We start from the raw sequence: 21,967 nt of genomic DNA, 5'->3' as shown, positions 1-21,967 counted from the left end.
CCGGGCCCGTATCTGGCCCAAAACGTGTGTCAAAGCCAAAACCTGTTGGAGGACAGCGTGGCCATCCGGTTAAAGCTCAGTCTGCAATCCCTGAAAAGGGATCCGAGTCTAGGAAGAGTGCAGTCTGGCATTTTTTTAAACAACATCCAACTGATCAGCGCAAAGTCATCTGTCAAAAATGTTCAACTAGCTTAAGCAGAGGTCAGAATCTGAAAAGTCTAAATACTAGTTGCATGCATAGACACTTAACCACCATGCATTTTCAAGCCTGGACTAACTACCAAACGTCCCTCAAGGTTGTAGCACCCTCGACCAATGAAGCTAGTCAGCAACGCAACATCCCTTCCGTCACTGTAAGGCCACCATTTTCCGCACCACCGGCAGTATCTGTGCAGGTTTCTTTGCCAGCCAAAAGCAGTCAGGGTCAGGGAACCACCAGTTTTGTAGGAGGAAATATTGCATCTAGGGCACCGGTGGAAACAATACCGTCTCCAACCGTCTCTCAGTCTGCCATGTACACCGGCACACCCGAAAGTTCCACGATCTCCAGCTCTCCAGTCCAGCTCACCCTACATGAGACTCTGGTTAGAAAAAGGAAGTACTTATCCTCGCATCCGCGTACACAGTGTTTTAACGCCCACATAGCTAGACTAATCTCGTTAGAGATGATGCCCTACCGGTTAGTTGAAAGCGAAGCTTTCAAAGCCCTGATGGAGTACGCTGAACCACGATACGAGCTACCCAGTCGACACTTTTTTTCCAGAAAAGCCATCCCAGCCCTGCACCAGCATGTTAAACAGCGCATCGTCCATGCACTCAGGCAATCTGTGAGTACAAAGGTGCACCTGACTACAGATGCATGGACCAGTAGGCATGGCCAGGGACGTTATGTGTCCATCACGGCACACTGGGTGAATGTGGTGGATGCAGGGTCCACAGGCGACATCAATTTAGGGACAGTTGTGCCTAGCCCACGGTCTAGGAAACAGTTGGCTGTAGGCGTTCGCACCCCCTCCTCCTCCTCCTCCTCGTCCTCCTGCAGAAGCTACAGCTCTTCCACAGAACGCAGTCTGCCAACCACTCCATCGGCAGATGACACTGTTGCACACCAGTTGTCCCATTATGGGCCAGCTACTGCCAAGCGTCAGCAGGCTGTATTGGCTATGAAGTGTTTGGGCGACAACAGACACACCGCGGAAGTTCTGTCCGAGTTCTTGCAACAAGAAACGCAGTCGTGGCTGGGCACAGTAGATCTTGAGGCAGGCAAGGTAGTGAGTGATAACGGAAGGAATTTCATGGCTGCCATCTCCCTTTCCCAACTGAAACACATTCCTTGCCTGGCTCACACCTTAAACCTGGTGGTGCAGTGCTTATTGAAAACTTATCCTGGGTTCTCCGACCTGCTCCTCAAAGTGCGTGCACTTTGCTCACATATCCGACGTTCGCCTGTACACGCCAGCCGTATGCAGACCTATCAGCGGTCTTTGAACCTTCCCCAGCATCGCCTAATCATAGACGTTGCAACAAGGTGGAACTCAACACTGCACATGCTTCAGAGACTGTGCGAACAGAGGCGTGCTGTTATTTATTTGTGGGAGGATACACGGGCAGGCAGTAGGATGGCAGACATGGAGTTGTCAGGTGTGCAGTGGTCTAAGATACAAGACATGTGTCAAGTCCTTCAGTGTTTTGAGGAATGCACACGGCTGGTTAGTGCAGACAACGCCGTAATAAGCATGAGCATCCCCCTAATGCGTCTGCTGATGCAAAGTTTGACGCACATAAAGGAGCAGGCGTCTGCACCAGAGGAAGAGGAAAGCCTTGATGACAGTCAGCCATTGTCTGGTCAGGGCAGTGTACAGGACGAGGTAGCGGGCGAAGAGGAGGTGGAGGACGAGGAGGATGATGGGGATGAGTATATTTTTAATGCCGAACCTTTCCCGGGGGCACAGGAAATTGGTTGCGTGTCACGGCCGGGTTCTGGTTTTTTGAGGGACACAAGTGACGTAGATTTGCCTGCAACTGCCCCTCAACCAATCACAACCGGAGATTTGACAACTGGAACTTTGGCCCACATGGCGGATTATGCCTTACGTATCCTAAAAAGGGACACACGCATTACGAAAATGATGAACGATGACGATTACTGGTTGGCCTGCCTCCTTGATCCACGCTATAAAGGCAAATTGCAAAATATTATGCCACATGAGAACTTGGAACTAATATTAGCAACCAAACAATCAACTCTTGTTGACCGTTTGCTTCAGGCATTCCCAGCACACAGCGCACGTGATCGTTCTCACACGAGCTCCAGGGGGCAGCAGACTAGGAGTGTTAGGGGTGCACACATCAGAAGTGGCGTTGGACAGAGGGGTTTTCTGACCAGGTTGTGGAGTGATTTTGCTATGACCGCAGACAGGACAGGTACTGCTGCATCAATTGAAAGTGACAGGAGACAACATTTGTCCAGTATGGTTACTAACTATTTTTCATCCCTTATCGATGTTCTCCCTCAACCGTCATTCCCATTTGATTACTGGGCCTCCAAATTAGACACCTGGCCAGAATTGGCAGAATATGCATTGCAGGAGCTTGCTTGCCCGGCAGCAAGTGTCCTATCAGAAAGAGTATTCAGTGCTGCAGGTTCAATATTAACCAAAAAAAGGACTCGTCTGGCTACCCAAAATGTTGACGATCTAACATTCATTAAAATGAACCACAACTGGATTTCGAAATCTTTTGCCCCACCTTGCCCGGCCGACACCTAGCTTTCCTATGAAAGGCTCTTGCCTGTGAATTACTTTTCTAATGTCTAATTTGCTGCAGCTGATTGTACAGCATACGACATGTTTACACCTCCCTAAATGGCCAAACTCCCCACACGGGGCCGTGGTATCGCGACTTGGCGCAAGCACCCGTGAGACTGCTGTTTGTCTGAAGAGGTGGGTGTGCTCGCTTTTGGTTGACGGCATTGCTACTGGGTCCCTCATAGTACAATGTAGTGTCTCTGGCGGTGGTGGTGCGCACCCAACGTCAGACACACCGTTGTAACATGAGGGGCCCTGGGGCGGTCCCGCCGGCCTCTAGAGAGTTCCCCCCTACCCCAGCTCAAAATGTGCTCTACCACATGCAAAATTATGTCGCACAGCTCCACCAATCTTTAGTCTATTCGCTGACATCATTCAATGTCTGGCACTGACAATACAAATTTGTAGACATCTATGATGCAACTTAAAGTAGTCTGTGTCTGTGTCCTATATTGGCACCATTAAATAGTTACTGCCAAATTACTATGTCAGAAACTCAGCAGATGAGCCCACCCCTGTACCTAAGTGCAGCGCCCCAGAGTCCTGGTCGTTGCAGTGCTGTGGCTTCGCCGCTAAGGGGAGCCATGGTACGTTCGATGGCACCGAAGGAGTTCCTCCAATCAGGTATCACAGACACCAATATGTTTCACAGCTGGGCCTCTGGGGGGAGCTAAGGGTACTATTCATTAGGCCACTCCCCACCATAGTGGGTAAACTGGGGGTCAGGCAGGAAGTTAGAGAGAGAACGCTGATGGGATTGAACGGAGCAACACCCTGTGGCAGGGGGTGTTGTGAAGGGTCTCTGCCAGGGGTGGGATCCTGGCAGAGGCTTGGCATTGAAAGAACGTAACGGGTCCGCGCAGGCTCCTGGAAGCGGCGGGACTCAAGAAAGGACTAGAAGCGAGATAGATTGTGCTGAGTGAGAAACGAGATCAAGCAGAAGGAGAATACCAGCAGGGGTTTTGTTGAAAGAGGCAGCACCCTGCTGAGGCGCAATACCGGTGGCCGGAACGCCGAGGGAGTGGATTAGAATACAGCTTCAAGCCATACTCCAAACAGCGGCAGGACAGTCGGTCTCAGGCGGGCTGTCTACCACATATCACCTATTAGTAAGAGAAACACCTTTTTGGCCTTCTGGCCATTTTCTTATATTTTCATGAGTTTTTGGTGGTAACTGGTATTGTTGCACATAGCACCTTATATATATTTTTTCACGAGGCCACTTTGAGATTTGTGAGATTTGTGAGTGAATTAATTGCAGTTTTTTTATGAGATTTTTATCACTGACACATATTTTTATTTTTATATACTTCTTTTCCTTCTCTTTAAATCTTTTTTAGTATATATATTGAGATCAATTGCCATATATATTTTTATAGTATTTGGCTTGCCCTATGATCTTGCGGTTTTTTTAAGTGCACAATTTTTTGTAAATTATTAATATATGTATTTTAATTGTGTTTTATTTTTATTTTTCCAATAAATGATTGTCACTATTGCTATCTATTAATAAATTAAATAATTCAATATTCCCTGTCTTGTTCTCATTTGGTTCGGGTCCTTGTGTTGGGAACCTTGCTCTCCACATATCACCTATGAAGTCTTGGGGGGCAATTGCGGGAGAGGGGCGACTCTAGGGTCCCGGAAGAACTCCAGGCCTACCTGACAAACGGGTGCCATTCCAACCTGAATACAGGGAAGGGGTGGATTACAGAGGAACATCAAATCGAGTTGTGAGGGAACTTAAGAAACAGACACAACCGTTGTGGGGTTACTTTCCGTGAGCACAGCAGGGAAGGACTACAACACATAGCGCTAGAAGGAAGGCACAGATTTCCACCTGAGAGGAGAACTCTGGAGGTGCCATTGGACCGGCCGGACTTGCGTAGCCTGGTGAACCGTGTTCTGGACTGAGAACTCAGAGATCTCCAGTAAAGAGGTAAAGAGACTGCAACCTGGTGTCCTCGTTATTTACCGCGACTTACACCCCACAACCGCACCGCTACATCGCTACCATTATTACCACCTATTACACCGGACGTCCCCCACTGACGGACAGGGCCACGGACCGGGTCTAGCCACCGTGACAACCCCGAGACTGAGAACTAGAGGCCCGGCTCCGGGTATCCCCTCGGCCCTGCGGTGGTGTGGGGGCGCCGCAGACTTGGCGTCACGAACAGGATCTACTTAAGCCTGAAGAATCGGGTCATGTGTGCCTTGGAACTGTGATTTGTTGTGCTTGGACTGTACTTTATTGTAAGACTGTGCTGCGCCATTAGCCGCCAAAAGTTCCCGCCAAAAGGCGCCGCCATTGCTACACCCAAGGGGAAGGAGGGCGTGTTATGGGCGGAGACTCCCAGTGTGGCGCGAGAAATGGCTACCGCCCCCTGCACTTCTGGCTGCAGAGGAATGACCTGCCCCAAAGCAGAAGAGAAACACCCCTTGATATGCAACGGCGAGAGGCTGGTGATGGAGAAGCCCGACCTCAGAGAAATGGCGGAGTTAGGTGCATGCACTGCCAGCGACTATCAGGTTGCGATGATGAACGGCGAGTGCCTGAGCGAGGAAGAAGCGGTTCAGGCCTGCCTTTCTTCACCGGAGATGGACCGGAAGCCTGCGGACCTGACAGCGGAGCTACGTCCACCAATCCCGACCTCGGAGTTAGAGGAGGAGGAACCACAGCGAGCGGAGCAGCGTTCGGGGGCCGCATCGGAAGAGCCGCGGTCCGAGCAGCAGCCGACTCCAGCGTTCTTGTCAGCGGACCGGATCGACATCGGTGGAACCACATCAGGCGTAGGTACAGAAGACGCCCCTGCTCCCCCTCACGAGTCCGCTTCCACGACCCACCTCCATCTCAGTAAAGGGCGACCCTTCTCGGCAGGGTTAATGGTGTTATCCCCTGGTGACCTGGGGAGGATGGTGCCACCGCTGTCGACTAGAGTGGGAGAGCCCGTGGATGTGAGTCTAGATGGAGTAGTTCTTCGGTGGGACAGCCCCTGGGTTGGGACAGATGGATCCCAGGAGAACGGGACCACTCTTGCGGTGCTTACGTGGGAACAATATAGACAGTGCTTGATTCTACAGTGGAAAGGCCGGAAAGAGGCTGAGCCGATGGGTCCATCGAGAATACAACAATTCCCTCCGGCATGGGATGACAGAGACGTGACAAGGCGGGGCACTGTGTTGGCCTACCATGCAAGAAGAGGTTGGGGCCTCATACACGAGCCAGGATTGGATACTGACGTTTTTGTTGCGCACTGTAACGTGAGGGCTCCCTGCTGTGGCCGAAGTGGAGAACCATTGCAAAAGGGGGATTCGGTGACCTACAGCCGCCACCAGAACCCGCTCGGGTGGTATGCACGGAATGTTCGGCGGTGTATGTCTGGAGCCGCGACCCTTACCGCCTCGGACCTGGTCCCAGGAGCACCCGATCTTGTCACCATTGCAACGGTGCGCCTGGTTGCGGCCACCGAGTTGGCCAGTCGAGTTCATCTTCATGTTCGAACCGCGGACGCTGGCACCACGGTGGCTGGGGGGCAGGAGCCCGAGCCGCCTGAAAAAGAGTAAACCTCGGAAACCTGAAAAATGTAAATAGTTTTCCTTTAACTGTTCCTGTTTGCTAAAACCCGTCCAGGGTTAATGGATCCCTTTGTTGACCCGGGATCCCCTTTGTTTGTTTGTTTTTCTTTTTCTTGAAGTTTTTGCACCAAGTTACACAAACTGCAGAAATCATGGACTGTGCATGATTCGAACTTCCTTTGTAAATAGTTTGCACCTTCTTAAAGGTGCTCCCTACTGGTTTTAGCCAAAGACACTTTGCGAAGATACCTTTCCTACTGGTCTTGGTTAAAGACATTTTGCGAAGATATCAGTATTGGAACCTTTGCATAGACTGGTAGGCTGAGAAGACGAGCTACCTCAGAAAGACTTGGTCCCCTCTTAAAGGGGATGTGAAGAATTGAACTTGAGAGAGATACTGTTGCAGAACAGTAAAGCTATAATGATGCTTGAAAAGAATGTAACTGTTTTCCATGAAAAGTTAAATGTGTTCAATTTGTTTGAAATGTGAAACCTGAATAATGTTTTGCAGAAAGAAAAGATGCAGAGAGCCCGTAGGGGTAGATGTAGAGATCTGCATAGCTGAAAGTAAAGAAGTAATGATGAAGGTGAGGATAGAAGGTCAACCCTGCGTCCCCATAGAAAGTTACTTTGTTACTAAGGACAGAAGGCGAACCCGTAGGGGTTAGAGAGTGAGTCCTTAAAGGAGCCGAGTAGAGCGGGCTCAGAGTTCTTGAAACGAAAGGAATGTTATGTCTATACTATGTATAGTAGCGAAAGGCAGTAGGCCCTGGCTGAACGGGGCGGTCCTGTAAAAGAAAGGAGAGGCAGTAGGTCTGGTGCCATAGGGACAGGCGGTCCTGCAGGTTCAAAGTAGGAGAATGTGAAGTTACCTTACCCTGTAATGTGATTATAGGAAGGCCTTTGGTAAACTAAGAGTGTATGTTTCTTAAAGGCAATGTTAATTTATTGTTCCAGAATTTGCACTAAGTAGAATACCCGGTTGGGTAACAGGAGTTATGTATAGCCTGTAATTTATAATGTTGACTATGTTTGTAACGTTAAAAGTGTCCTCACCTCCCATAAAGGGAAGCCTGTTCAAGTATACTTATTGTTTTGCACTCAACAAAATTGTATGTCTTTTTGCTAATCTGTATTGTTGTTTTTCTTCCCAGTCCCGGAGTACTGTGTTTAACCAGGGGGGAGTGCAGCGCCCCAGAGTCCTGGTCGTTGCAGTGCTGTGGCTTCGCCGCTAAGGGGAGCCATGGTACGTTCGATGGCACCGAAGGAGTTCCTCCAATCAGGTATCACAGACACCAATATGTTTCACAGCTGGGCCTCCGGGGGGAGCTAAGGGTACTATTCATTAGGCCACTCCCCACCATAGTGGGTAAACTGGGGGTCAGGCAGGAAGTTAGAGAGAGAACGCTGACGGGATTGAACGGAGCAACACCCTGTGGCAGGGGGTGTTGTGAAGGGAGAGACTGTAGGGTCTCTGCCAGGGGTGGGATCCTGGCAGAGGCTTGGCATTGAAAGAACGTAACGGGTCCGCGCAGGCTCCTGGAAGCGGCGGGACTCAAGAAAGGACTAGAAGCGAGATAGATTGTGCTGAGTGAGAAACGAGATCAAGCAGAAGGAGAATACCAGCAGGGGTTTTGTTGAAAGAGGCAGCACCCTGCTGAGGCGCAATACCGGTGGCCGGAACGCCGAGGGAGTGGATTAGAATACAGCTTCAAGCCATACTCCAAACAGCGGCAGGACAGTCGGTCTCAGGCGGGCTGTCTACCACATATCACCTATGAAGTCTTGGGGGGCAATTGCGGGAGAGGGGCGACTCTAGGGTCCCGGAAGAACTCCAGGCCTACCTGACAAACGGGTGCCATTCCAACCTGAATACAGGGAAGGGGTGGATTACAGAGGAACATCAAATCGAGTTGTGAGGGAACTTAAGAAACAGACACAACCGTTGTGGGGTTACTTTCCGTGAGCACAGCAGGGAAGGACTACAACACATAGCGCTAGAAGGAAGGCACAGATTTCCACCTGAGAGGAGAACTCTGGAGGTGCCATTGGACCGGCCGGACTTGCGTAGCCTGGTGAACCGTGTTCTGGACTGAGGACTCAGAGATCTCCAGTAAAGAGGTAAAGAGACTGCAACCTGGTGTCCTCGTTATTTACCGCGACTTACACCCCACAACCGCACCGCTACATCGCTACCATTATTACCACCTATTACACCGGACGTCCCCCACTGACGGACAGGGCCACGGACCGGGTCTAGCCACCGTGACAACCCCGAGACTGAGAACTAGAGGCCCGGCTCCGGGTATCCCCTCGGCCCTGCGGTGGTGTGGGGGCGCCGCATAAGTATGCCACCTTTTTTTTTGTTTTGGTTGTTTTGCGAGACATTAACATCTATTTATATTTTGGGAGTACTGGGACAGACACTCCTTGCACTACTCCTCCACTCACCACCAAGCTGCCCGTGTATCCATGTAACCGCTGTAAAACTGCCATGAGCCTATTGTTTGTTATTTTAGGCCTTTGATAGCCTGTCTGCGGTCGCTACTTTAAATACTCCTCCACTCACCACCAAGCTGCCTGCCCGTGTATCCATGTAACCGCTGTAAAACTGCCATGAGCCTATTGTTTGTTATTTTAGGCCTTTGAAGCCTGTCTGCGGTCCCTCCTTCCACTAGTCCTCCACTGACCAGACCACTGCTGCCCGTGTACCCCTGGAACCAATTATAAAGTGCCTACAGCCAGCCCATTTTTTTATGTTAGGCCTTTGAAGCCTGTCTGCGGTCCCTCCTTCCACTAGTCCTCCACTGGCCAGACCACTGCTGCCCGTGTACCCCTGGAACCAATTATAAAGTGCCTACAGCCAGCCCATTTTTTTATGTTAGGCCTTTGAAGCCTGTCTGCGGTCCCTCCTTCCACTAGTCCTCCACTGACCAGACCACTGCTGCCCGTGTACCCCTGGAACCAATTATAAAGTGCCTACAGCCAGCCCATTTTTTTATGTTAGGCCTTTGAAGCCTGTCTGCGGTCCCTCCTTCCACTAGTCCTCCACTGGCCAGACCACTGCTGCCCGTGTACCCCTGGAACCAATTATAAAGTGCCTACAGCCAGCCCATTTTTTTATGTTAGGCCTTTGAAGCCTGTCTGCGGTCCCTCCTTCCACTAGTCCTCCACTGGCCAGACCACTGCTGCCCGTGTACCCCTGGAACCAATTATAAAGTGCCTACAGCCAGCCCATTTTTTTATGTTAGGCCTTTGAAGCCTGTCTGCGGTCCCTCCTTCCACTAGTCCTCCACTGGCCAGACCACTGCTGCCCGTGTACCCCTGGAACCAATTATAAAGTGCCTACAGCCAGCCCATTTTTTTATGTTAGGCCTTTGAAGCCTGTCTGCGGTCCCTCCTTCCACTAGTCCTCCACTGACCAGACCACTGCTGCCCGTGTACCCCTGGAACCAATTATAAAGTGCCTACAGCCAGCCCATTTTTTTATGTTAGGCCTTTGAAGCCTGTCTGCGGTCCCTCCTTCCACTAGTCCTCCACTGGCCAGACCACTGCTGCCCGTGTACCCCTGGAACCAATTATAAAGTGCCTACAGCCAGCCCATTTTCTTATGTTAGGCCTTTGAAGCCTGTCTGCGGTCCCTACTTTAAATACTCCTCCACTCACCACCAAGCTGCCTGCCCGTGTATCCATGTAACCGCTGTAAAACTGCCATGAGCCTATTGTTTGTTATGTTAGGCCTTTGATAGCCTGTCTGCGGTCCCTACTTTAAATACTCCTCCACTCACCACCAAGCTGCCTGCCCGTCTATCCATGTAACCGCTGTAAAACTGCCATGAGCCTATTGTTTGTTATGTTAGGCCTTTGATAGCCTGTCTGCGGTCCTTACTTTAAATACTCCTCCACTCACCACCTAGCTGCCTGTGTATCCATGTAACCGCTGTAAAACTGCAATGAGCCTATTGTTTGTTATTTTAGGCCTTTGATAGCCTGTCTGCGGCCCCTACTTGCAATACTCCTCCACTGACCACAATGCTGCCTGGAGTGCCTGCCTGTGTATCCATGTAACCGATGTAAAACTGCCATGACTGCCTACTGTTTGTTATTTTAGGCCTTTGATAGCCTGTCTGCAGCCCCTACTTGCAATACTCCTCCACTGACCACAATGCTGCCTGGAGTGCCTGCCTGTGTATCCATGTAACCGATGTAAAACTGCCATGACTGCCTACTGTTTGTTATTTTAGGCCTTTGATAGCCTGTCTGCGGCCCCTACTTGCAATACTCCTCCACTGACCACAATGCTGCCTGCCTGTGTATCCATGTAACCGATGTAAAACTGCCATGACTGCCTACTGTTTGTTATTTTAGGCCTTTGATAGCCTGTCTGCGGCCCCTACTTGCAATACTCCTCCACTGACCACAATGCTGCCTGGAGTGCCTGCCTGTGTATCCATGTAACCGATGTAAAACTGCCATGACTGCCTACTGTTTGTTATTTTAGGCCTTTGATAGCCTGTCTGCAGCCCCTACTTTCAATACTCCTCCACTGACCACACCAATGCTGCCCGTGTACCCCTGGAACCTATTTAAAAGTTCATAGAGCCTAGTTATATATTTTATTTACTATTAATAAGGCCATGATGGACTACGCTGTACCACGCTACAAGCTAACCAGTCGACACTTCTTTTGCGAGAAAAGCCATCCCAACCCTCCACCAGCATGTAGAAGACCGCATTGTCCATGCACTCTGGCAATCTGTGAGTACAAAGGTGCACCTGACAACAGACGCATGGACCTGTAGGCATGGCCACGGAAGATTACGTGTCCATTACGGCGCAATGGGTTAATGTGTTGGATGCATGGTCCACAGGGGACAGCCTACTAAGTCTGTCTGCAGTCCCTAATTCAAATTGTCCTCCACTGTCTAAATCGGAGCTTCCACCTTCTGGCTTTCGGCCTATAGTATCAGAAATTAAACTGCATTTGGCCTTCAACTTTGGTTAGGGCCTACTAACGGCTTCTGCCCCTCCCTGGTGTTGCCCTCAACTAAATAAAGCTGAGCTTCAACCTTCTGCTCCAAATTACCATTTTAAAAAATGCAATAGGCTTTTCCGGCCTACTAAAGGTGTCTGTCTGTGTGCCCCTGCCTGGTGTTGTCCTCAACTGAATAAAGCTGAGCTTCAACCTTCCGGCTCTCATTAAGTGGTTTTTAAAAAAAAAAATGGTGGTTAGGGCCTACTAACGGCTTCTGCCCCTCCCTGGTGTTGCCCTCAACTAAATAAAGCTGAGCTTCAACCTTATGCTCCAAATTACCATTTTAAAAAATGCAATAGGCTTTTCCGGCCTACTAAAGGTGTCTGTCTGTGTGCCCCTGTCTGGTGTTGTCCTCAACTGAATAAAGCTGAGCTTCAACCTTCCGGCTCTCATTAAGTGGTTTTTAAAAAACAAAATGGTGGTTAGGGCCTACTAACGGCTTCTGCCCCTCCCTGGTGTTGCCCTCAACTAAATAAAGCTGAGCTTCAACCTTCTGCTCCAAATTACCATTTTAAAAAATGCAATAGGCTTTTCCGGCCTACTAAAGGTGTCTGTCTGTGTGCCCCTGCCTGGTGTTGTCCTCAACTGAATAAAGCTGAGCTTCAACCTTCTGCTCCAAATTACCATTTTAAAAAATGCAATAGGCTTTTCCGGCCTACTAAAGGTGTCTGTCTGTGTGCCCCTCCCTGGTGTTGCCCTCAACTAAATAAAGCTGAGCTTCAACCTTCTGCTCCAAATTACCATTTTAAAAAATGCAATAGGCTTTTCCGGCCTACTAAAGGTGTCTGCCCCTCCCTGGTGTTGTCCTCAACTGAACAAAGCTGAGCTTCCACATTCTGGCTTTCGCCCTATACTATCAGATATTAAACTGCATTTGGCCTACTAGTGTGGTTAGGCCCTTGAAACAGTGTCTGCTGCTCTTGGGTTTGCTACTCCACTGAACAAAGCAATGCCGCCTGTTTAGTCCTGTTACCAATTTTGAACTGCATTTAGCCTACTTTATTCTTTGGCCCTATATCTGTTTCCTCCTCATCCTGCCCATTGCCCAGCCACTGCTAAATGAGTCTGCTGGTACATTGACCTAGACCACTACATTCCCCTTGTACTCTACACAGCCAGAATCTGACCCTGCTGAAAGTAAGGTTCCCCTTCCCGCATGTTATACCACCTTACACAGGGACAAAGAGGAAGGTGCAGATGAAAGTGCAGGTTCCTTCATCAGGTGGGGGGGCATACTCGTTGGCGACGTCACTGGCACAGGGCCCCTCAGAGTACACAAAAGTGTCGCTGCTGGTGGGAGGCGCCCCCGCCATGCAAACACACCGCCGTACTTTGAGGGGCCCTGTGCCAGTGCCAGTGCCAATGCGAACGAGTGGGCCCCCCCCTGCTTGCTCAGGATCACAGCACTTGCAACGTTTAAATACTTACCTTTCCCTGCAACACCGCCGTGACGTAGTCCGCATTTCCTGGGCCCACGAAAAACTTGAGCCAGCCCTACTCCCCCCACAACTTTCCCCCAATTCCCTATGCCCAACTATTATTATACAGTTAATTAAGATTGGCAAGCTTCAGAAACAAGAATGGATGTTTTTGGCATTAAAATGGGCACTGTAGGTGTTTTCCTGGCCTCCACTCACTGCCGACTATGCTTCCCCATTGACTTGCATTGGGTTTCGTGTTTCGGTCGATCCCCGACTTTTAGCGATAATCGGCCGACTGCACTCGACTCGACTCTGGACAAAATCGGGTTTCCCAAAACCCTACTCGATCTTAAAAAAATGAAAGTCGCTCAACCCTACTCTCCTTCCTTGGCATCACGGAAACCTGGCTCACCCCCTCTGACTCAGCCTCTCCAGCTGCGCTTTCCTACGGCGGTCTCCACCTCTCTCACACCTCTCGCTCCACCAACAAACGTGGTGGAGGGGTTGGCTTGCTCCTGTCTGACACCTGCTCCTTCACTCCAATCCCGCTACCACCCTCCGCTACTCTTCCCTCATTTGAGGTGCACTCCATCCGCATCTATTCCCCCTCCAACCTCCAGCTGGCTGTCATCTACCGCCCTCCAGAACTAGCCATCTCCACCTTTCTCGACCACTTCACCACATGGCTACTTCATTTCCTCTCTGTTGACATCCCCACTATCATCATGGGTGATTTCAATATCCCGATTGACACTTCCACCTCAGCTGCCTCTAAACTTTTATCACTGACTGCCTCCTTTGGCCTCACTCAATGGTCCTCTGAGGCCACTCACAAAGATGGCCACACGCTGGACCTCGTCTTCACCCGCCTCTGCTCCCTTACTAATCTCACTAACTCACCCCTCCCCCTGTCTGACCACAACCTACTGACATTCTCTTCCCTCTCCTCTCCTAGTGTGCAACCCCCACTCCACGAACTCCCTCGCAGAAATCTCAAACATCTCAACTTACAATCACTCTCTGAGTCCCTTCTCCCTCTTACCGACATAGCCTCCCTTCATGACACAAATGCTGCTGCTTTTTATAACGCCACAATAACAGCAACACTCAATTCGGCCGCCCCGCTCATGCATAGCAAAACTCGTACAGTCAACAGGCAGCCCTGGCTGACCAGCCTGACTAAAGAACTGAGACGGGCTTCCAGGATCGCTGAGCGAAGATGGAAGCGATCCCGCTCTGCTGACCACTTCACCGCATACAAGCAGTCCCTCGCCAGCTTCAAGTCCGCGCTCACTGCCGCAAAACAAACTTACTTCTCATCTCTCATATCCTCCCTGTCTCACAACCCTAAACAGCTTTTCAACACTTTCAATTCTCTACTCCGTCCCCCTGCACCCCCTCCCTCCCCTCTCATTTCTGCTGAAGACTTTGCCTCTTTCTTTAAACAGAAGATCGATACGATCAGAGAAAGCTTTGGCCCACAGCGCCCACTGCCCCTCTTAGCTGCTCACCCCTGCTCCTCCAAAACCAGCTTCTCCACCATGACAGAAGATCAGCTCTCCACCCTCCTGTCGAGATCACACCTCACCACCTGCATGCTCGACCCGCTCCCATCTCACCTCATCCCTAACCTTTCCACGGTCTTCATCCCAACCCTATCGCACCTCTTCAACCTCTCACTCACAACAGGTGTCTTCCCCTCATCCTTCAAACATGCCAAGATCACACCCATCCTCAAAAAGCCCTCCCTCGACCCATCCTCTGTGTCTAGCTATCGCCCGATATCTCTTCTTCCTTATGCCTCCAAATTGCTGGAGCAACACATCCATCTTGAACTGTCCTCTCACCTCTCCTCCTGCTCCCTCTTTGATCGATTACAATCTGGCTTCCGTTCCCATCACTCAACTGAAACTGCCCTAACTAAAGTCACCAATGACCTACTAACTGCCAGGAACAAGCGACACTACTCTGTCCTCCTTCTCCTGGACCTGTCTTCTGCCTTTGACACTGTGGACCACTCCCTTCTGCTACAAATCCTCTCATCTCTTGGCATCACAGACTTGGCCCTTTCCTGGATCTCATCATATCTGACAGATTGGACATTCAGTGTCTCCCTCCGCCACACCACCTCCTCACCTCGCCCCTTGTCAGTCGGTGTTCCTCAAGGCTCTGTTCTAGGACCCCTACTCTTCTCCATCTACACCTTCGGTCTGGGACAGCTCATAGAATCCCACGGTATGCAGTACCATCTCTATGCTGATGACACGCAGATCTACCTATCCGGACCTGACCTCACCTCCTTACTTACCAAAATCCCGCACTGTCTGTCTGCTATTTCAGCCTTCTTTTCTGCTCGCTTTCTACAACTGAACATGGACAAAACAGAATTCATCATCTTTCCCCCATCTCACTCTACCCCTCCACCAGACCTATCCATCAATGTCAATGGCTGCTCACTTTCCCCAGTCCCACACGCCCGGTGCCTCGGGGTGATCCTCGACTCTGCCCTCTCTTTCAAGCCACATATCCAAGCCCTTGCCTCCTCCTGCCGCCTCAAACTCAAAAACATTTCCCGGATCCGCGCATTCCTTGACCGTGACACCACAAAAACACTAGTGCATGCCCTTATTATCTCCCGCCTCGACTACTGCAACCTCCTACTCTCTGGACTCCCCTCTAGCACTCTGGCACCACTCCAATCCATCCTACACTCTGCTGCTCGACTAATCTACCTGTCTCCCCGCTATTCCCCAGCCTCTCCCCTATGCCAAGCCCTTCACTGGCTTCCTATTGCCCAGAGACTCCAGTTCAAAACCCTCACAATGACCTACAAAGCCATCCACAACCTATCTCCTCCATACATCTGTGACATGATCTCCCGGTACCTACCAACACGCAACCTCCGATCCTCTCAAGACCTCCTTCTCTACTCCCCTCTCATCTCTTCTTCCCACAACCGCATCCAAGACTTCTCCCGTGCTTCCCCCATACTCTGGAACTCTCTACCCCAGCACATCAGACTCTCGCCTACCATAGAAACTTTCAAAAAGAACCTGAAGACTCACCTCTTCCGACAAGCCTACAGCCTGCAGTGATCCTGAACCTACTGAACCGCCGCACAACCAGCTCTGCCCTCTCCTAGTGTATCATCACCCATCCCCTGCAGATTGTGAGCCCTCGCGGGCAGGGTCCTCCCTCCTTATGTACTCGTGTGCCTTGTTTTTTTTTGCTCATGTCTAATGTATTTGTCTATATTTGCCCCGTATTTCACATGTACAGCGCCATGGAATAAATGGCGCTATAAAAATGAGTAATAATAATAATAATAATAATAAAATAGTGGCCTTAATGTCTGCCGGCTATAGCGAATTGTTCATAAGTTACGGACATTTAGGTGGTCAAAATACAATTTTCATTTGTTGCTATGCCAATTTACAGTACATTAATTCCTGAAAATCACCTGAAGGGTTAATAAACTAACCAACAGTTGTTTTCAATATGTCGAGGGGTGCAATTTTTAAAATAGAATCACATGTGGGGCTTTTCCAATTTATAGGACTCCCAAAGTCACTTCAAACCTGGATAGGTCCCTAAAAAAAAAAATGTTGTATTTTGTAAATCTCCTTGACAAAATGAAAAATTACTGCTATATTTTTAAACTTACTGAAATGCTAACAAAATAAAATAACATTTTACAAATGGTGCTGATGTAAAGTAAACATGAGGAAAATATTATTTATTAATATTTTTGTTTGGTGTGACTATCTGGATTAAAGGGATAATCATTCAAAGTTTGAAAATTGCACATTTTTTAAAAATTTTTGTCAAATTTTTGATATTTTTTTATAAATAAACACAAAACATATCGACCTAAATTTACCATTATCTTACATTATAATGTGCCACAAAAAACAGTCTCAAAATCACTGGGTTCCAAAGTTATTACCACATAAAGTGACACTGGTCACATTTTAAAAATTTGGCCTGGTCACGATGAAAACACGCTCCTCCAAGCTGTATCTGTACATTGTTAACAAATGAAAAAAGAATTCGGCAGGAGTGAACTGCAAGCACCACACATAAACTGCGGACGCACAGAAAGGCGTGCAGCAATTCTATCTCCTAGTGGAGGGGACCGGCGGGGCGACAAGTCCATGAGACCACTTGGCGCGAGGATGCTTTTTGTTACTGTCGCTGAGGTTCATTGCACTCCCGCTTCTCATGAACCAAAGTATGTACAGTCCAAATTTAAAGTCGTGAGTGACTTACTCTGTAAATTCAATCTCTAATTATAGGTGCAAAAATGAGTTGTTGAATTACCAGCTCATAAAAACTGAGCAACATATTAACTACTTTAGTTACCCCTATATGATCAGGACTTTTTCTACAGTACCCCCTTTCTTGACTGTTACATCACTGGCAGGGCCGGTTTTAGGCAAAGTGGGGCCCTAGGCAAAAGTTTAAAATGGGGCCCCAAATGCTAACATATTGCACCAACAGAAACATTTTGGTTGTAGCTACATGCGCTGATTTCAGGCCACTAAACGAGCGTGATCAACAATATTGAAGTCATTCGCCACTTGTTTCCAGCCTCTTTACACTGGCTGGGGACAGAATGATCACTAGTAAATCAATCTGTCCCCATACAGTATCATCTTAGCAGAATATCTGCAGTTTTAACTGGGCGATGTGCTGATGAGAACAATGATTTTTGTTCCAGCATATACTGTACATACATACACCGTACATACACACAGATACACATACCGTACATACACAGACATACACCTTACATGCATACACACATACAGTTATATACACAGATAGTATACACATACCGTACATACATATACCATACATACACACAAATACACATACATATACCATACATACACACAGATACACATACATATACCATCATACATACACATACCGTACATACACACATGCATATACCGTACATTCACACAAATGCCGTACACACATATACCGTACATACACACAGATACACACACATATACCGTACATACACAGATACAGTTATATACATATAGTACACACATACCGTACATACATATAAAATACACCCAAATGCACATACCGTACATACATACATATACCCTACATGCATACACACACATATACCGAACATATACACATACACGTACTGTACATACACACATACAGTATATACACATACCGTACACACATATACATACACATATACTGTATGTACATGCACATAAACATACATATATACCATATATCCATACAAATTTATTTCACATACACAGATACACACATACTGTACATGCATACACACACAGCCATACAACTATACCATACATACACACATATACTGTACATACACAGATACACACAGATAGAAACATACACATAGATACACACAGATGCACACATACATATACAAGCATATACATACACACATACTAATCTTGTATAGGTGATCAGATGAGCCCTGCAGGTCAGTTCAGCTGGAGAAGGCTGCAGACCCCACTGTGGGGGATGGGGCACAGAGCAGACAGTACTGATATCGGCCCCCTGCTGCTGCCGTGCAGTGAGCTCCTCCCCCATCTCTTCTCTGTGAGGAAACGCTGCAGCCTGCTCTGAACAGAACAGTGGAGGGAGCAGAAGACCCCCTGTAAGTCCTGCTCTTCCTCCACTGCTGTCCCTATGTGCTGTGCAGCCGGGGCCCCTGACTAGGCGAGCACTCACCATTGGGACGCTCCATGCAGGGGGACAGACGGCAGCCAGTGAGCGCTCTCCTCAGTCTGGTCACTGTGAGGTAAGGAAAGCGTTCATTGGCCAGCGTCTCTCCCTGCATGACACGCCCCCTTTTTGATCTCCTGCACTTCGCGCCCCGCTCTCTCCCCGACACCCGATGTAACATGATTACAGCAGGGAGTGAGAGGGGCCCGACCCTGCATGATACCGGGCCTGCCTGCAGGGGCCCCCCTCCACCTCTGGGCCCCGGAGCAGTGCCATCAACAGTATGTCTGCCCCTGGCTGGGGGCCCCTAGGGCAGTGGGGGCCCCAGGCAGCTGCCTAGTCTGCCTGCCCCTAACGCCGGCCCTGATCACTGGAGCAAGTTGTTTTTCCTCAATCTATTTCTTGGTAAAACCTGCAACTTTTGAACCTGCAGAACAACAAGTAGGTGTTTATCTGAAGAAGGTGGTTTTATGTAGCAAAAGGACAGTTGGTCTACACTTGCCGAGAGGAAAGTAAAGTATATAAACTTTGATGAAGTGGATGGTCAGCAGAGTAGGCCACCATTTTTCCATCCAACCTGATGGGGATGAAGCCCAATGAAAAAGGAAGATTTTTATGACCCTAACTAATATTCATATCTGAGACAGATAATCCAAAATCTTACACAATGCATGCTTATTTTTCGATGGGACTTGTCTAGCTGCGTTATATTTCTTCAATTTCCTAGCTCAGTCGAGCAACAGTCTATGATGAACTGTAGACGCCCACAAGGTGTAAAAAATGGCTTTGGAAATTTGTGCATTGGAGTCCCAGAGGAGCAATGAACAGTCTGTTTCAAGCTTGTAAAGGTCAAATGAGCCATGGTCTATTTTTTTCTACTGTCAAGACATATAATAATCATGATCTCAAAGTGGAATAAGACAAGGAGATGAAGTCTACAGACAACATTATAGATAGCAAGAAACAGAAGAAATGCCGATATGACAACAGTCTTGTGGAACTTCACAATTATTGAAATCCAGGTGTAAGAAGTTTAAAGAAAATGAAAACAGAATAATATTTTGAAAATTCTATGTAGTTCTCAGTTGAAGTAAGGGAAGGTGTAAACCCAATGTAATAGTGTTTTTGTACAGAATAGTAAGCCCAATGGGCAGAGAGGGTTAGGTGACAGAGTAGAAGCAGCAATTTTGCAGCTGGGTCAACAACGTTCTGACTGCTGTGATATTCTTGCCTTTTGTTTGGTGGCCTCTTTTTTTCAAATTTTACTGCATACTTGTAATCTTTTAGAGTTGCCCATTCAGATGAATCTCCTAAAACACTTTTAACATCCTTCTTTTCTTCAGGGTCACCTGACATGTGTATTTGGACATCAGAACTTCACCATAAGATGGAGCATCTTGGTGTCGCACACATGGAACATGCCACAAAATGCTGATTTTGGGAGTTTTCAGCATGTGCACAGGAGATTTGCAAAATTTTGCTGCAGCTCCAAAATTCACCTAGTTTTTTAGGAGCCTCCAGGGCATTTTGGGAGGGTTGGAATTTGTACTTTCCTGCTGTAAAAGATAACATGTGAGAGGTCTTGCAGGGCACTTCTAAGGCCACGTTCACACTTTGCGGCGTCCCTCTGCGGGTTCTCCCGCAGCGGAATTGATAAATCTGCAGGGCAAAACCGCTGCGGTTATCCCTGCAGATTTATCGCGGTTTGTTCCGCGGTTTCCGCTGCGGGATTACTCCTATACTATTGATGCTGCATATGCAGCAATATGCAGCATCAATAGTAATGTTAAAAATAATAAAAATTGGTTATACTCACCCTCCGATGTCCGGATCTCCTCGGCGCTGCACGCGGCGCTCCGGTTCCAAAGATGCTGTGCCGAGAAGGACCTTCGTGACGTCACGGTCATGTGACCCGGGCGTCATCACGGTCATGTGACCGCGACGTCACCGCAGGTCCTGTTTGCACAGCAACTCTGACCGGCCGGCCGCGTGCAGCGCTGAGAGGTGAGTATAACATGATTTTTTATTTTTATTCTTTTTTTTACCCCAAATATGGTTCCGAGGGCCTGGAGGAGAGTCTCCTCTCCTCCACCCCGGGTACCACCCGCACATTAGCCGCTTACTTCCCGCAACGTGGGCACAGCCCCATGCGGGAAGTAAGCGGTTCAATGCATTCCTATGGGTGCAGAATTGCAGCGATTCTGCACAAAGAAGTGACATGCTGCGGGTTTTAAACCGCTGCGTTTCTGCACGGTTTTTCCCGCAGCATGTGCACAGCGGTTTGCGGTTTCCATAGGGTTTACATGTAAATGGAAACGCTATGGAAACTGCTGCGGACCCGCAGCATCAAAATTGCCGCGGTAAAAACCAAAAAGTGTGAACATGGCCTAAAAGCTGTTTTTGGAAGAAAAAAAGTGATTGTGTGATGGATATGGAGCTTTAGGCCATGTTCACACTTTGCGGTTTTTACCGCGGAACCGGGGCGATTTTGATGCTGTGGGTCCGCAGCAGTTTCCATAGCGTTTCCATTTACATGTAAACCCTATGGTTTAGCTGATCCCTAATAGCATGCCACGGCCGTGACACCGCACAGTCTTAAGAAGCCGTAGGGAGGGGAGTGAGAGGCGAGGATATGCACTGCGCATGGACACGGATCCCAGGCCCGCGGTGGGATTACATTAGACGACACCGCGAGGCTGAATCTCGGACAGCGCACCCGCACAGGCGCAGTCAGCCTGACAGCAAATGATGTCAGAAGACGGGCAGCACAAAATGTGTGCATGGCCAAGGGGTAACCTAACAGCGCAGGCTCCGGGACAGATTCAAACAACGCTGAGGAGGTGGCGCACGGCGCCAAGGGGGTAAAAATGACGGCTGTGCTGCGTCACATGACAAAGGAAAGTTCCACCTACCGGACGGTTGAACGCTGTGAGGGGACACATTTCATAAGTGTTAGGTTCAGCATCTGCAAGGACCATAATTAAAAGAGCTAAGTTGACCTTTTCCAGCATTAGTGCTGTACACGATGGCTCTTCCAGCTACAAACGCCTGGGGGGGGGGGTTAAAGGTTTCCTTTCAACTTGCTCCAGTGCAGGCTTCGGCCTACACTCCGCTCCCCCTGCTCCCCCTGCTGACCCTGGGCTCCAACACCACCAGTTGGGGCCCGGTACTGCTAGCTGCACAGAGAAAAACACCAGCCAATGTGTCAGTGGGGTTCAGCACCGCCAGCTGTTCCCCTGCTGTGCAGCCGGCAACGTGTCCTGCAACTGCCACGCAGGCACAACAGACCCAAAAGCTGCCGCCAGTGCAGGCTTCGGCCTACACTCTGCTCCCTCTCCTCCTCCTGCTGACCCCGGGCTCCAACACCGCCAGTTGGGGCCCGGTACTGCTAGCTG

This window comes from Ranitomeya variabilis, chromosome 1 (genome assembly GCF_051348905.1).
Source record: "Ranitomeya variabilis isolate aRanVar5 chromosome 1, aRanVar5.hap1, whole genome shotgun sequence".
Classification (NCBI taxonomy): Eukaryota; Metazoa; Chordata; class Amphibia; order Anura; family Dendrobatidae; genus Ranitomeya; species Ranitomeya variabilis.
The sequence above is the reverse complement of the archived record's forward strand: the minus strand, read 5'-3'. Positions refer to the sequence as shown.